The 16,601-nt window shown below is 40.0% G+C and overlaps 5 long non-coding RNA genes across 5 annotated transcripts; all 5 read left to right on the top strand.

Moving 5' to 3' along the window:
* Nucleotides 1-1,396: 1,396 nt before the first annotated feature.
* Nucleotides 1,397-2,185, top strand: LOC135650997 (uncharacterized). Its single transcript, XR_010501704.1, has 2 exons — nucleotides 1,397-1,580; nucleotides 1,788-2,185. It is a non-coding gene; the product is annotated as an uncharacterized LOC135650997 (long non-coding RNA).
* Nucleotides 2,186-5,102: 2,917 nt separating this feature from the next.
* Nucleotides 5,103-6,133, top strand: LOC135650811 (uncharacterized). Its single transcript, XR_010501633.1, has 2 exons — nucleotides 5,103-5,609; nucleotides 5,744-6,133. It is a non-coding gene; the product is annotated as an uncharacterized LOC135650811 (long non-coding RNA).
* A 2,152-nt stretch (nucleotides 6,134-8,285) lies between these two features.
* LOC135650998 (uncharacterized) lies at nucleotides 8,286-9,074 on the top strand. The gene is made up of 2 exons (XR_010501705.1): nucleotides 8,286-8,469; nucleotides 8,677-9,074. It is a non-coding gene; the product is annotated as an uncharacterized LOC135650998 (long non-coding RNA).
* Nucleotides 9,075-11,991: 2,917 nt separating this feature from the next.
* Nucleotides 11,992-13,022, top strand: LOC135650812 (uncharacterized). Its single transcript, XR_010501634.1, has 2 exons — nucleotides 11,992-12,498; nucleotides 12,633-13,022. It is a non-coding gene; the product is annotated as an uncharacterized LOC135650812 (long non-coding RNA).
* A 2,152-nt stretch (nucleotides 13,023-15,174) lies between these two features.
* On the top strand, nucleotides 15,175-15,963 carry LOC135650999 (uncharacterized). The gene is made up of 2 exons (XR_010501706.1): nucleotides 15,175-15,358; nucleotides 15,566-15,963. It is a non-coding gene; the product is annotated as an uncharacterized LOC135650999 (long non-coding RNA).
* Nucleotides 15,964-16,601: the final 638 nt, after the last annotated feature.

Below are 16,601 nucleotides of genomic sequence, written 5' to 3'. Positions count from 1 at the left end.
AGCCAAAATGCATGTCATGATTTTATGGAAAAGAAGAGTTGGGGAACGAGTAGTGTGAGCATAAAGGATCTCATTTTCAGTTCTCTAGGGCCACTACAAGCTAATGTAACTTGTATTCAAATACAAACCCATAACTCTTGTACCAATACTTTCTCATTCATACAGCCATTGTCACAATGTTTTTTCTTTTTCTTTGCAAATGTAAGTGGCGAGGATGAGATTTGATTTGGTATATTTGCTATAAAGAGTCAAAATATTTACTCGGTTCGTCATCTAACATCTTCAAAATATACTAGATTTTATATGCATGAGCGCGTTACTCTCGATATGACATCTAATACTTTATTTCAATACTTGCTTCTGCTAGGATTGATTTTTATTTTCGAGTCTATATATTATTTTTCTTCGAAAAAATCTTAAACTTTAGTGATGATGATAGAAATAAATGATATAGTTCACATTAGAGTGAACCAAAATATTATCAAGTCAGGAGATCAGGCTCCTCGCCATTTAATAATAGGATTCATATTCCTTAGATAACTGAAAATTATATTTAAAAACAATTCTTTATCGATTAGCATTTGTATGTTCAAAACAATATTAGAGGTGTCAAAAAGAAACAATCAAAGTTATTTGATTATACTTGATAGATAATTTTCCTAACCACACCTCACCTTGGTGACAATAATGGGCATGCTTCTGTCATGACAAGTACGAGACGAAGAAGTTAGAGGCTCTAAGCACTAAGCAGGCAGGCCGTGGACAATGGAGCCCGTCCTTTCTCATCTGAAGGAAGGAGACGAGGCGGCCGACCACCAAATCCATGTTTCCTTATAATTGGAGGTTATCCACAAGGACAAGATGCAGATGGAGGTCGTCGTCTGAGGCAATGGAAGGAGATAGTGGTGCTGTCGGGCTCAACCATCCGGCCGCCGTGTTCAAGATTATCATATTTACTCACCGACTCCGTCGGAAGTCCTCGCATCTCGTTCCTAGCAAACAATTAATTACACTGCATGCAAGCAATAAAAAAAAGGAAGAGCACGGAATATGCATGTTTCACGTTTCCGTGAGATTTTAGGACGGTGGTGGTGGGGGGTGCAATTCTTCGTTGATGTGTACATCAGCTCATACTTATCCAAACTAGAATGGTGGGCTATAAATACCCTCATCCGATGCCCTTCCCAGCACCAAGTCCTGCAATAGCATCTTCTGCCGCCAAGGGAGTGTGCGCGTCCATTCATTATTCTCAGTTGCTGCTAATATGGTGAGTGGCGTTGTTAGTCTTCAAAATTCCATCCCTTTTCTGACTTCTTCAACTACACTTGCTCGTATACTACAACATAGATGGATGGATGGATGACATGTGGTGTTTATTCTGATGCACGCAGGGGAGAATGGTGAAGGTGGGGCCATGGGGTGGCAACGGAGGGAATGTGTGGGATATGGGACAAGCCGACCACATTACCAAACTTCGAATCTATTACGGAGATAACATTGTGGGGTTGGAGATTACCTACATTCTTAACGGTAATTCCCACACCTACAAACGTGGAACCACCACCGGCGCTTCCAAGGAGGTATATCATCTATACATCTATGTGTATATAAATACACACTTATCAACTTCGTGTCTTTGTCCAACCATATAAACTGGTTCAACCAGATGAATGTTTTCTAGCAACACGTTTGGTAGTCAAACCAATTTCTCTTGAAAATACATTGCAATATTAGTTTTCTTTTTCCCATTGTTTGTTTCTCGTTAAATCCTTGATCCTTTTTTGCAGATAATCCTTGAGGAGGACGAGTACTTCACTTCTATCTCCGGATACTTTCATGCATTATCCAATTATCAGCGACATGCAATTGTGATGTTGCTTACTCTTGATACTAACAAGGGTGCATCCATAAGTGTCGGTAACAAGACTGGCTCTTCTTTCTCCCTTACTTTAGAGGAGGGGAGTAGGATTCTGGGCTTCTTTGGGCGAGCTGGTACAGCCATTGACGCTATTGGGATTCACTTCTCGTTGCCTAACTAAGTGTTTGCACTGGCTCGTGTTCCTATCTATGGAATGATGTAATAAATAAGCAACGATTACTATTATGGTTCTTGCCATGATTGTCGTCATCGTTGTTATCCTTGTCATTCGGTGTTGCTTTCAATAAATAATGAAATGTTCTCGAATCCACTTTGATATCTTATCATTACTTGGTGTGCCTTTCGTGATGAAATCCACGGCTCTTATTTGACGATAATCATTTCCTATGTATGCCCAAATTTGTCAAAGAGCTAGCAGATGACCTTCTATTGATTGTGATCGTTAAGGTGCCAAAGCTGCTAAGAGTTTTAGTACAAGTTATTTACAAAGCTATTTGGATTAAAGTTATCACCATGATTGAAGGATTGATAGTGTAATAGAAGATGATGGCTCTACGTATTACCATGTATCCAGAAGGCATCTTTTTCGATCCTTCGTTGATATCATTATTGCTTTCATTGCTCTTTCTTTGATATTTTTGATTGAATTGAGCTATGATAGTTGGTAATGTCATCTCTTTTCTTTTTTCAAATATTATTAATGATCAATCAACTTATCATACAGTTCTTTAAATGACTTCGGTGAGTCTCATACATGAATTATTGATGTCGGTTTCTTATATTCGTCTCCTAGGCCATTGAGAATATGAATAGTAATTTCTTCATCACATAGAGGATGACTTATAAAAGCTAAGTCATCTATAATAATTTTTATATCTTGTATATAATCAATAATAATACTTCCCTCTTGTGTTGTTTTCATCATAATCGATACGAGAGTTAGCATACGCATGCGAGAGCGATCGACGAGGGTGGTTTGTAACTTTGACAATGCTTCTACCGTAGTATTGTACAAAGATATTAGTGGTACTTTGAAGCTAGTGATTGAGGCTTGAATTGCTTATAGAATAAGACGTTCTTTTCGTAGCCACTGATATTGGGATGGGTTCTCTAGGTATTTAGATTTTTTCTGGTGAATAACTGAGAGAGCCGTCGATGTAGCCTAATAGTTCATATCCAAAAACAAGATTAGAGAATTGTGCTTGCCAAGATGAATAATTGTCGCTTTTGAATAGTTTGAAGTGGATTAGAGTTGCAGCATTGATGAATATAAGTATTCTATGTTGAGGAGAACTATTGTTTCTTGAGGAAAGAATAATGGAAGATGAAAAAGACATGGTTAGAATATGAACTAATTTAGCGAATATCGAGCGAGGAGGTCGCGGGCACAGGAGCATATGGTTGCGGATTCGTCGCCGCTGATGTGACAAGCCAAGCATATGACGATGATGGAAACACTCAAATCTGCCCTAAGGATGGATCGAGGCGACGGGGGATTTGGAGCGCTCGACCTCCTACTGTGCAACCTGCTTCTTCTCGATAGCATTGGCGAACTTGACGTCCTAGGAGAGTTGGGTGATGGCGATGTGTCTCTCCTACTGGCACGAGCAATAAGGAATTTGGAGCGCTCAGCCTCCTACCGTGCAACCTGCTTCTTCTCGACGTTATTGAAGAACTCAATGGAGGTCTAGTCATGACCAGAGGATTGTAGCCGCCGAAGGAGGAGGAGCAGCGGTAGTGAGGAGTTATGATGAGGAGCAGCAATAGATCTGAGGAAGAGTATAGGGTCGCTGGCGACGGGTCGAATGGAAGTGATAGAGGGGAGACGTTGGATCGTTCAAGGGGAGAGTGGCCTTCGGCGACTGAAGTCGCAGCAATGACAGTAAATATAATAAGTCACCGAGCAAGATTTTGCGGTCTGAGAAGAATTGTCAAACAGAATAGTGAAATCGACAGATTGTGAGAGATCGGGCTTAGGAGATGGATCGCCGAGCAGAAGAGAAAATCGGTAGTGGCAAAACAGTAGAGAAGAGGGATTACAGTCGCCGGACGATGAGGATGGTCAATGTTTTGCTCGAGACAACAGGTACTCTGATACCATGTAGAATCGAGTAATATATTGTGAAAGGGATGAATTTTATTCATTGAGGTGATTGAGGAAGAGATTTCCGTCGATCAAATACTCAGATCAGTTACGCAAATTCATGATTTATCCTCAAATCATAGATCGATTGAGGATATAAGGAAGCAAGGATGTTATTCCACGTGTGCCTCTCTCATATCTTCTATCAGATATAAGTTTACTTCTTCCCCATCATGTATGATAATTCTTCGGGATAGGAATAGGATGATCACAATGTGTCCACAAATGATGATGTTTCAAATGAATATGTTGGAAAAGAGTCGTTAATGAGATGAAGAATTTGTGCTCCTCCCGTGTACGTTCACAAGCTTTTCCCAGCTCGCTATTGGTTACATAACACATTAATATCTATTTTTTAATAAATTATACATATCTTTAGTGGTTCATCTATGTTTTGATAGGATACACCTTCAATATCAACCATTAAATTATTATATCACGAGTCTCAGAAAAAATAGAAAATAGAAAATTGCTCGGTCTATATTTAATCGCCGCATTGTAAGGACGCCACATGGTCAGCTTGGAAGATTAAGTTTCGAAGTTGAATTCCCATCCAAACTGTGCTGTGAGAAAGTAAGTTGGTCGGATATGCATGCATATCTCATGTAATGTAAAATTAGTATATCCAACCATGTTACCGAATCCTACCTCGCATGACATAATCTGCTCATCTCGATCTGTGGGACGCGGAGTCTCAATTGTTTTCGGAAGTGCCATGTCCATATGCAAAACGGCAAGGAGAAGTCGAGGTTTGAGGCTCGAGATGCGCAGCATGTGGAGGTTCGAGGTCGCCCTCTCAGGCAATGGAAAGAGATAAGGTTGTCTGTACGATGCACCGGCTCTCTTCGCAGTCCTCGTAACTTGTTTCCGCATGTTTCACGTTTCATATAGGAGAAGACGTAATCTTTGCTACACAACATGTTTCACGTTTCATGCATGGGAGAAGGAAGGATCTCATTTTAGATTATATGTCTTGATGTACTGCGGGAGGGATGACGCATTAACGTGTGTATCCATCAGTTCTCGCGCACCAAACTCACGTTTGTTTGCTTACCTACGCGCGAGATCTGTTGGCAGGCATCGAAGCAAAAGGGCCACTGCCTCCTCATACTTATCCAAACTCAGGGCTGCAGGGCTATAAGTACCCCCACTCGTTGCTCTTCTTCTTCAAGCGCATTCATACCTGCATTACATACTAATATCTTCCGCAGAAGTAGTTCATACAAGTCGGATAATGGTGCGATGCTTGATTCCATTTCTTGCAATCTTCATAGATTTTCTTGTGTGTTAATTTGGGGCAGGCCATGCTTGCATGCCTGCCTGTATATATATCTTTTGTTGCTATATATGGTACTAATTTGGTGGTGGTTTCGTTGCTGGCGGCCGGTGCGGTTGCAGGCGGGCGTGCTCCAGCAAGGACCATGGGGTGGCAACGGCGGCAAAACCTGGAATATGAGACAGGCGGATCACATTAGCAACGTCAAAATTCATTACAACGATGCCGTATTCGCGTTTGACTTCACCTTCACCGTCGACGGCAAGAAGAAGACCATCCACGTCGGAGGTGATGCACCCCAGTACAATGAGGTACTTACTGTCAATGCTGAAAACATGCGTTTAGTATTTATTGATCAAAGGTTACAATTAATTATTCCTAGGATACTAGCGAATTCCCTAACTATTTTTTGGTGGTTTAACTACATCTTTGATTGCTTGTATAGATTACTCTAGAGGAGGACGAATACTTCACTTTCATCTCTGGATATTTCAAGACGATGTGGACGACAGACGTTTTCATAACACAACTTACCCTTGAGACCAACAAGGGCAATTCTGTGAGCGCCGGCAATACGATTGGCAGTCATTTCTCCCTAAATCTAGAGGATGAGGGTAAGATTCTAGGCTTCTTCGGACGTCAAGGTTCTACCATCGATGCCATCGAGGCAATCGGAGTTTACTGCACTATACCAAATTAAACACACGTCACGCCTTGGTGTCTGTGTCTTAGTCTGCTGCAATGTATCTGCTTAGTTGGGGCGATAAATAAGTGGCAGAAATTGTCGTCGTCGTTGTGTTTCTTTGAATAAAACAAGAAATATGTTACGGGTCCACAGGTTATTGTACGCTAATTGACGACATGATGATAGTTGAATCCAATCGGTGGTTGCATTCCTATGTCATTTCTTCGCGTAAATATGAACAATATATCATCGTGGAAGCCGTTCTTGTGATATGCCTGATGATTTGATTTGGGTAATGTAAGTCTTTTTTTTTGTCCAAAGTAAAAAATAATAATAATTTATAAGAATTTCTAATACTTATTTATTCTCGGATATCCAATCAACGAGCACAAAATATTCCATGGGTCACTCCCTCCTTTTAAAACGAGGAAGATTTTATTACTCCAGAGTGATTGGCCAACCGAATAGCCACCTGGTTTGCTTCTTATGTACATGTATAAACTTGTAGTCTTCGAAATTATGTAACAAATATTTAATGTCAGTGACCGGACTGTGAAGTGTCCATGGTACAATGAAGTTGCATTGAATTTGTCCGATGAATTCAAAATTTGATTTTATAACGATACGCCAAATATCATCATTTCGTGAAGCCGCATTCAAACCCTCCTGGGTCACCACGACGCTTCATATGACGTAATGCCTTTTTATTATATTTACCTACCACCAATAAAGATAATATGGCGAGCAAATCATGCAAAACATATCCTAAACCCTCATCTATTCCATTAAACGAACCATCACAATTCACAATTTAGTTTGAACCATCCTTGACAAAGATTTTGTCCATTCAATTTATATATAAATTATATGTTGAATAGATCTCTCAAGTTTATGAACCCTGTCATTAGCCAAAATGCATGTCATGATTTTATGGAAAAGAAGAGTTGGGGAACGAGTAGTGTGAGCATAAAGGATCTCATTTTCAGTTCTCTAGGGCCACTACAAGCTAATGTAACTTGTATTCAAATACAAACCCATAACTCTTGTACCAATACTTTCTCATTCATACAGCCATTGTCACAATGTTTTTTCTTTTTCTTTGCAAATGTAAGTGGCGAGGATGAGATTTGATTTGGTATATTTGCTATAAAGAGTCAAAATATTTACTCGGTTCGTCATCTAACATCTTCAAAATATACTAGATTTTATATGCATGAGCGCGTTACTCTCGATATGACATCTAATACTTTATTTCAATACTTGCTTCTGCTAGGATTGATTTTTATTTTCGAGTCTATATATTATTTTTCTTCGAAAAAATCTTAAACTTTAGTGATGATGATAGAAATAAATGATATAGTTCACATTAGAGTGAACCAAAATATTATCAAGTCAGGAGATCAGGCTCCTCGCCATTTAATAATAGGATTCATATTCCTTAGATAACTGAAAATTATATTTAAAAACAATTCTTTATCGATTAGCATTTGTATGTTCAAAACAATATTAGAGGTGTCAAAAAGAAACAATCAAAGTTATTTGATTATACTTGATAGATAATTTTCCTAACCACACCTCACCTTGGTGACAATAATGGGCATGCTTCTGTCATGACAAGTACGAGACGAAGAAGTTAGAGGCTCTAAGCACTAAGCAGGCAGGCCGTGGACAATGGAGCCCGTCCTTTCTCATCTGAAGGAAGGAGACGAGGCGGCCGACCACCAAATCCATGTTTCCTTATAATTGGAGGTTATCCACAAGGACAAGATGCAGATGGAGGTCGTCGTCTGAGGCAATGGAAGGAGATAGTGGTGCTGTCGGGCTCAACCATCCGGCCGCCGTGTTCAAGATTATCATATTTACTCACCGACTCCGTCGGAAGTCCTCGCATCTCGTTCCTAGCAAACAATTAATTACACTGCATGCAAGCAATAAAAAAAAGGAAGAGCACGGAATATGCATGTTTCACGTTTCCGTGAGATTTTAGGACGGTGGTGGTGGGGGGTGCAATTCTTCGTTGATGTGTACATCAGCTCATACTTATCCAAACTAGAATGGTGGGCTATAAATACCCTCATCCGATGCCCTTCCCAGCACCAAGTCCTGCAATAGCATCTTCTGCCGCCAAGGGAGTGTGCGCGTCCATTCATTATTCTCAGTTGCTGCTAATATGGTGAGTGGCGTTGTTAGTCTTCAAAATTCCATCCCTTTTCTGACTTCTTCAACTACACTTGCTCGTATACTACAACATAGATGGATGGATGGATGACATGTGGTGTTTATTCTGATGCACGCAGGGGAGAATGGTGAAGGTGGGGCCATGGGGTGGCAACGGAGGGAATGTGTGGGATATGGGACAAGCCGACCACATTACCAAACTTCGAATCTATTACGGAGATAACATTGTGGGGTTGGAGATTACCTACATTCTTAACGGTAATTCCCACACCTACAAACGTGGAACCACCACCGGCGCTTCCAAGGAGGTATATCATCTATACATCTATGTGTATATAAATACACACTTATCAACTTCGTGTCTTTGTCCAACCATATAAACTGGTTCAACCAGATGAATGTTTTCTAGCAACACGTTTGGTAGTCAAACCAATTTCTCTTGAAAATACATTGCAATATTAGTTTTCTTTTTCCCATTGTTTGTTTCTCGTTAAATCCTTGATCCTTTTTTGCAGATAATCCTTGAGGAGGACGAGTACTTCACTTCTATCTCCGGATACTTTCATGCATTATCCAATTATCAGCGACATGCAATTGTGATGTTGCTTACTCTTGATACTAACAAGGGTGCATCCATAAGTGTCGGTAACAAGACTGGCTCTTCTTTCTCCCTTACTTTAGAGGAGGGGAGTAGGATTCTGGGCTTCTTTGGGCGAGCTGGTACAGCCATTGACGCTATTGGGATTCACTTCTCGTTGCCTAACTAAGTGTTTGCACTGGCTCGTGTTCCTATCTATGGAATGATGTAATAAATAAGCAACGATTACTATTATGGTTCTTGCCATGATTGTCGTCATCGTTGTTATCCTTGTCATTCGGTGTTGCTTTCAATAAATAATGAAATGTTCTCGAATCCACTTTGATATCTTATCATTACTTGGTGTGCCTTTCGTGATGAAATCCACGGCTCTTATTTGACGATAATCATTTCCTATGTATGCCCAAATTTGTCAAAGAGCTAGCAGATGACCTTCTATTGATTGTGATCGTTAAGGTGCCAAAGCTGCTAAGAGTTTTAGTACAAGTTATTTACAAAGCTATTTGGATTAAAGTTATCACCATGATTGAAGGATTGATAGTGTAATAGAAGATGATGGCTCTACGTATTACCATGTATCCAGAAGGCATCTTTTTCGATCCTTCGTTGATATCATTATTGCTTTCATTGCTCTTTCTTTGATATTTTTGATTGAATTGAGCTATGATAGTTGGTAATGTCATCTCTTTTCTTTTTTCAAATATTATTAATGATCAATCAACTTATCATACAGTTCTTTAAATGACTTCGGTGAGTCTCATACATGAATTATTGATGTCGGTTTCTTATATTCGTCTCCTAGGCCATTGAGAATATGAATAGTAATTTCTTCATCACATAGAGGATGACTTATAAAAGCTAAGTCATCTATAATAATTTTTATATCTTGTATATAATCAATAATAATACTTCCCTCTTGTGTTGTTTTCATCATAATCGATACGAGAGTTAGCATACGCATGCGAGAGCGATCGACGAGGGTGGTTTGTAACTTTGACAATGCTTCTACCGTAGTATTGTACAAAGATATTAGTGGTACTTTGAAGCTAGTGATTGAGGCTTGAATTGCTTATAGAATAAGACGTTCTTTTCGTAGCCACTGATATTGGGATGGGTTCTCTAGGTATTTAGATTTTTTCTGGTGAATAACTGAGAGAGCCGTCGATGTAGCCTAATAGTTCATATCCAAAAACAAGATTAGAGAATTGTGCTTGCCAAGATGAATAATTGTCGCTTTTGAATAGTTTGAAGTGGATTAGAGTTGCAGCATTGATGAATATAAGTATTCTATGTTGAGGAGAACTATTGTTTCTTGAGGAAAGAATAATGGAAGATGAAAAAGACATGGTTAGAATATGAACTAATTTAGCGAATATCGAGCGAGGAGGTCGCGGGCACAGGAGCATATGGTTGCGGATTCGTCGCCGCTGATGTGACAAGCCAAGCATATGACGATGATGGAAACACTCAAATCTGCCCTAAGGATGGATCGAGGCGACGGGGGATTTGGAGCGCTCGACCTCCTACTGTGCAACCTGCTTCTTCTCGATAGCATTGGCGAACTTGACGTCCTAGGAGAGTTGGGTGATGGCGATGTGTCTCTCCTACTGGCACGAGCAATAAGGAATTTGGAGCGCTCAGCCTCCTACCGTGCAACCTGCTTCTTCTCGACGTTATTGAAGAACTCAATGGAGGTCTAGTCATGACCAGAGGATTGTAGCCGCCGAAGGAGGAGGAGCAGCGGTAGTGAGGAGTTATGATGAGGAGCAGCAATAGATCTGAGGAAGAGTATAGGGTCGCTGGCGACGGGTCGAATGGAAGTGATAGAGGGGAGACGTTGGATCGTTCAAGGGGAGAGTGGCCTTCGGCGACTGAAGTCGCAGCAATGACAGTAAATATAATAAGTCACCGAGCAAGATTTTGCGGTCTGAGAAGAATTGTCAAACAGAATAGTGAAATCGACAGATTGTGAGAGATCGGGCTTAGGAGATGGATCGCCGAGCAGAAGAGAAAATCGGTAGTGGCAAAACAGTAGAGAAGAGGGATTACAGTCGCCGGACGATGAGGATGGTCAATGTTTTGCTCGAGACAACAGGTACTCTGATACCATGTAGAATCGAGTAATATATTGTGAAAGGGATGAATTTTATTCATTGAGGTGATTGAGGAAGAGATTTCCGTCGATCAAATACTCAGATCAGTTACGCAAATTCATGATTTATCCTCAAATCATAGATCGATTGAGGATATAAGGAAGCAAGGATGTTATTCCACGTGTGCCTCTCTCATATCTTCTATCAGATATAAGTTTACTTCTTCCCCATCATGTATGATAATTCTTCGGGATAGGAATAGGATGATCACAATGTGTCCACAAATGATGATGTTTCAAATGAATATGTTGGAAAAGAGTCGTTAATGAGATGAAGAATTTGTGCTCCTCCCGTGTACGTTCACAAGCTTTTCCCAGCTCGCTATTGGTTACATAACACATTAATATCTATTTTTTAATAAATTATACATATCTTTAGTGGTTCATCTATGTTTTGATAGGATACACCTTCAATATCAACCATTAAATTATTATATCACGAGTCTCAGAAAAAATAGAAAATAGAAAATTGCTCGGTCTATATTTAATCGCCGCATTGTAAGGACGCCACATGGTCAGCTTGGAAGATTAAGTTTCGAAGTTGAATTCCCATCCAAACTGTGCTGTGAGAAAGTAAGTTGGTCGGATATGCATGCATATCTCATGTAATGTAAAATTAGTATATCCAACCATGTTACCGAATCCTACCTCGCATGACATAATCTGCTCATCTCGATCTGTGGGACGCGGAGTCTCAATTGTTTTCGGAAGTGCCATGTCCATATGCAAAACGGCAAGGAGAAGTCGAGGTTTGAGGCTCGAGATGCGCAGCATGTGGAGGTTCGAGGTCGCCCTCTCAGGCAATGGAAAGAGATAAGGTTGTCTGTACGATGCACCGGCTCTCTTCGCAGTCCTCGTAACTTGTTTCCGCATGTTTCACGTTTCATATAGGAGAAGACGTAATCTTTGCTACACAACATGTTTCACGTTTCATGCATGGGAGAAGGAAGGATCTCATTTTAGATTATATGTCTTGATGTACTGCGGGAGGGATGACGCATTAACGTGTGTATCCATCAGTTCTCGCGCACCAAACTCACGTTTGTTTGCTTACCTACGCGCGAGATCTGTTGGCAGGCATCGAAGCAAAAGGGCCACTGCCTCCTCATACTTATCCAAACTCAGGGCTGCAGGGCTATAAGTACCCCCACTCGTTGCTCTTCTTCTTCAAGCGCATTCATACCTGCATTACATACTAATATCTTCCGCAGAAGTAGTTCATACAAGTCGGATAATGGTGCGATGCTTGATTCCATTTCTTGCAATCTTCATAGATTTTCTTGTGTGTTAATTTGGGGCAGGCCATGCTTGCATGCCTGCCTGTATATATATCTTTTGTTGCTATATATGGTACTAATTTGGTGGTGGTTTCGTTGCTGGCGGCCGGTGCGGTTGCAGGCGGGCGTGCTCCAGCAAGGACCATGGGGTGGCAACGGCGGCAAAACCTGGAATATGAGACAGGCGGATCACATTAGCAACGTCAAAATTCATTACAACGATGCCGTATTCGCGTTTGACTTCACCTTCACCGTCGACGGCAAGAAGAAGACCATCCACGTCGGAGGTGATGCACCCCAGTACAATGAGGTACTTACTGTCAATGCTGAAAACATGCGTTTAGTATTTATTGATCAAAGGTTACAATTAATTATTCCTAGGATACTAGCGAATTCCCTAACTATTTTTTGGTGGTTTAACTACATCTTTGATTGCTTGTATAGATTACTCTAGAGGAGGACGAATACTTCACTTTCATCTCTGGATATTTCAAGACGATGTGGACGACAGACGTTTTCATAACACAACTTACCCTTGAGACCAACAAGGGCAATTCTGTGAGCGCCGGCAATACGATTGGCAGTCATTTCTCCCTAAATCTAGAGGATGAGGGTAAGATTCTAGGCTTCTTCGGACGTCAAGGTTCTACCATCGATGCCATCGAGGCAATCGGAGTTTACTGCACTATACCAAATTAAACACACGTCACGCCTTGGTGTCTGTGTCTTAGTCTGCTGCAATGTATCTGCTTAGTTGGGGCGATAAATAAGTGGCAGAAATTGTCGTCGTCGTTGTGTTTCTTTGAATAAAACAAGAAATATGTTACGGGTCCACAGGTTATTGTACGCTAATTGACGACATGATGATAGTTGAATCCAATCGGTGGTTGCATTCCTATGTCATTTCTTCGCGTAAATATGAACAATATATCATCGTGGAAGCCGTTCTTGTGATATGCCTGATGATTTGATTTGGGTAATGTAAGTCTTTTTTTTTGTCCAAAGTAAAAAATAATAATAATTTATAAGAATTTCTAATACTTATTTATTCTCGGATATCCAATCAACGAGCACAAAATATTCCATGGGTCACTCCCTCCTTTTAAAACGAGGAAGATTTTATTACTCCAGAGTGATTGGCCAACCGAATAGCCACCTGGTTTGCTTCTTATGTACATGTATAAACTTGTAGTCTTCGAAATTATGTAACAAATATTTAATGTCAGTGACCGGACTGTGAAGTGTCCATGGTACAATGAAGTTGCATTGAATTTGTCCGATGAATTCAAAATTTGATTTTATAACGATACGCCAAATATCATCATTTCGTGAAGCCGCATTCAAACCCTCCTGGGTCACCACGACGCTTCATATGACGTAATGCCTTTTTATTATATTTACCTACCACCAATAAAGATAATATGGCGAGCAAATCATGCAAAACATATCCTAAACCGTCATCTATTCCATTAAACGAACCATCACAATTCACAATTTAGTTTGAACCATCCTTGACAAAGATTTTGTCCATTCAATTTATATATAAATTATATGTTGAATAGATCTCTCAAGTTTATGAACCCTGTCATTAGCCAAAATGCATGTCATGATTTTATGGAAAAGAAGAGTTGGGGAACGAGTAGTGTGAGCATAAAGGATCTCATTTTCAGTTCTCTAGGGCCACTACAAGCTAATGTAACTTGTATTCAAATACAAACCCATAACTCTTGTACCAATACTTTCTCATTCATACAGCCATTGTCACAATGTTTTTTCTTTTTCTTTGCAAATGTAAGTGGCGAGGATGAGATTTGATTTGGTATATTTGCTATAAAGAGTCAAAATATTTACTCGGTTCGTCATCTAACATCTTCAAAATATACTAGATTTTATATGCATGAGCGCGTTACTCTCGATATGACATCTAATACTTTATTTCAATACTTGCTTCTGCTAGGATTGATTTTTATTTTCGAGTCTATATATTATTTTTCTTCGAAAAAATCTTAAACTTTAGTGATGATGATAGAAATAAATGATATAGTTCACATTAGAGTGAACCAAAATATTATCAAGTCAGGAGATCAGGCTCCTCGCCATTTAATAATAGGATTCATATTCCTTAGATAACTGAAAATTATATTTAAAAACAATTCTTTATCGATTAGCATTTGTATGTTCAAAACAATATTAGAGGTGTCAAAAAGAAACAATCAAAGTTATTTGATTATACTTGATAGATAATTTTCCTAACCACACCTCACCTTGGTGACAATAATGGGCATGCTTCTGTCATGACAAGTACGAGACGAAGAAGTTAGAGGCTCTAAGCACTAAGCAGGCAGGCCGTGGACAATGGAGCCCGTCCTTTCTCATCTGAAGGAAGGAGACGAGGCGGCCGACCACCAAATCCATGTTTCCTTATAATTGGAGGTTATCCACAAGGACAAGATGCAGATGGAGGTCGTCGTCTGAGGCAATGGAAGGAGATAGTGGTGCTGTCGGGCTCAACCATCCGGCCGCCGTGTTCAAGATTATCATATTTACTCACCGACTCCGTCGGAAGTCCTCGCATCTCGTTCCTAGCAAACAATTAATTACACTGCATGCAAGCAATAAAAAAAAGGAAGAGCACGGAATATGCATGTTTCACGTTTCCGTGAGATTTTAGGACGGTGGTGGTGGGGGGTGCAATTCTTCGTTGATGTGTACATCAGCTCATACTTATCCAAACTAGAATGGTGGGCTATAAATACCCTCATCCGATGCCCTTCCCAGCACCAAGTCCTGCAATAGCATCTTCTGCCGCCAAGGGAGTGTGCGCGTCCATTCATTATTCTCAGTTGCTGCTAATATGGTGAGTGGCGTTGTTAGTCTTCAAAATTCCATCCCTTTTCTGACTTCTTCAACTACACTTGCTCGTATACTACAACATAGATGGATGGATGGATGACATGTGGTGTTTATTCTGATGCACGCAGGGGAGAATGGTGAAGGTGGGGCCATGGGGTGGCAACGGAGGGAATGTGTGGGATATGGGACAAGCCGACCACATTACCAAACTTCGAATCTATTACGGAGATAACATTGTGGGGTTGGAGATTACCTACATTCTTAACGGTAATTCCCACACCTACAAACGTGGAACCACCACCGGCGCTTCCAAGGAGGTATATCATCTATACATCTATGTGTATATAAATACACACTTATCAACTTCGTGTCTTTGTCCAACCATATAAACTGGTTCAACCAGATGAATGTTTTCTAGCAACACGTTTGGTAGTCAAACCAATTTCTCTTGAAAATACATTGCAATATTAGTTTTCTTTTTCCCATTGTTTGTTTCTCGTTAAATCCTTGATCCTTTTTTGCAGATAATCCTTGAGGAGGACGAGTACTTCACTTCTATCTCCGGATACTTTCATGCATTATCCAATTATCAGCGACATGCAATTGTGATGTTGCTTACTCTTGATACTAACAAGGGTGCATCCATAAGTGTCGGTAACAAGACTGGCTCTTCTTTCTCCCTTACTTTAGAGGAGGGGAGTAGGATTCTGGGCTTCTTTGGGCGAGCTGGTACAGCCATTGACGCTATTGGGATTCACTTCTCGTTGCCTAACTAAGTGTTTGCACTGGCTCGTGTTCCTATCTATGGAATGATGTAATAAATAAGCAACGATTACTATTATGGTTCTTGCCATGATTGTCGTCATCGTTGTTATCCTTGTCATTCGGTGTTGCTTTCAATAAATAATGAAATGTTCTCGAATCCACTTTGATATCTTATCATTACTTGGTGTGCCTTTCGTGATGAAATCCACGGCTCTTATTTGACGATAATCATTTCCTATGTATGCCCAAATTTGTCAAAGAGCTAGCAGATGACCTTCTATTGATTGTGATCGTTAAGGTGCCAAAGCTGCTAAGAGTTTTAGTACAAGTTATTTACAAAGCTATTTGGATTAAAGTTATCACCATGATTGAAGGATTGATAGTGTAATAGAAGATGATGGCTCTACGTATTACCATGTATCCGGAAGACATCTTTTTCGATCGTTTGTTGATATCATTATTGCTTTCATTGCTCTTTCTTTTAGATTTTTGATTAAATTGAGCTATGATAGTTGGTCATGTCATCCTCTTTTCTCTTTTCAAATATTATTAATGATCAATCAACTTATCATACAGTTCTTTAAATGACTTCGGTGAGTCTCATACATGAATTATTGATGTCGGTTTCTTATATTCGTCTCCTAGGCCATTGAGAATATGAATAGTAACTTCTTCGTCATTTAGAGGATGACTTATAAAAGCTAAGTCATCTATAATAATTTTTATATCTTGTATATAATCAATAATAATACTTCCCTCTTGTGTTGTTTTCATCATAATCGATACGAGAGTTAG

The sequence above is a fragment of the Musa acuminata genome, chromosome BXJ3-10, assembly GCF_036884655.1.
Source record: "Musa acuminata AAA Group cultivar baxijiao chromosome BXJ3-10, Cavendish_Baxijiao_AAA, whole genome shotgun sequence".
In the NCBI taxonomy this organism is placed as follows: Eukaryota; Viridiplantae; Streptophyta; class Magnoliopsida; order Zingiberales; family Musaceae; genus Musa; species Musa acuminata.
Note: the sequence above shows the minus strand (reverse complement) of the source record. Positions and strands in the feature narration are given on the sequence as shown.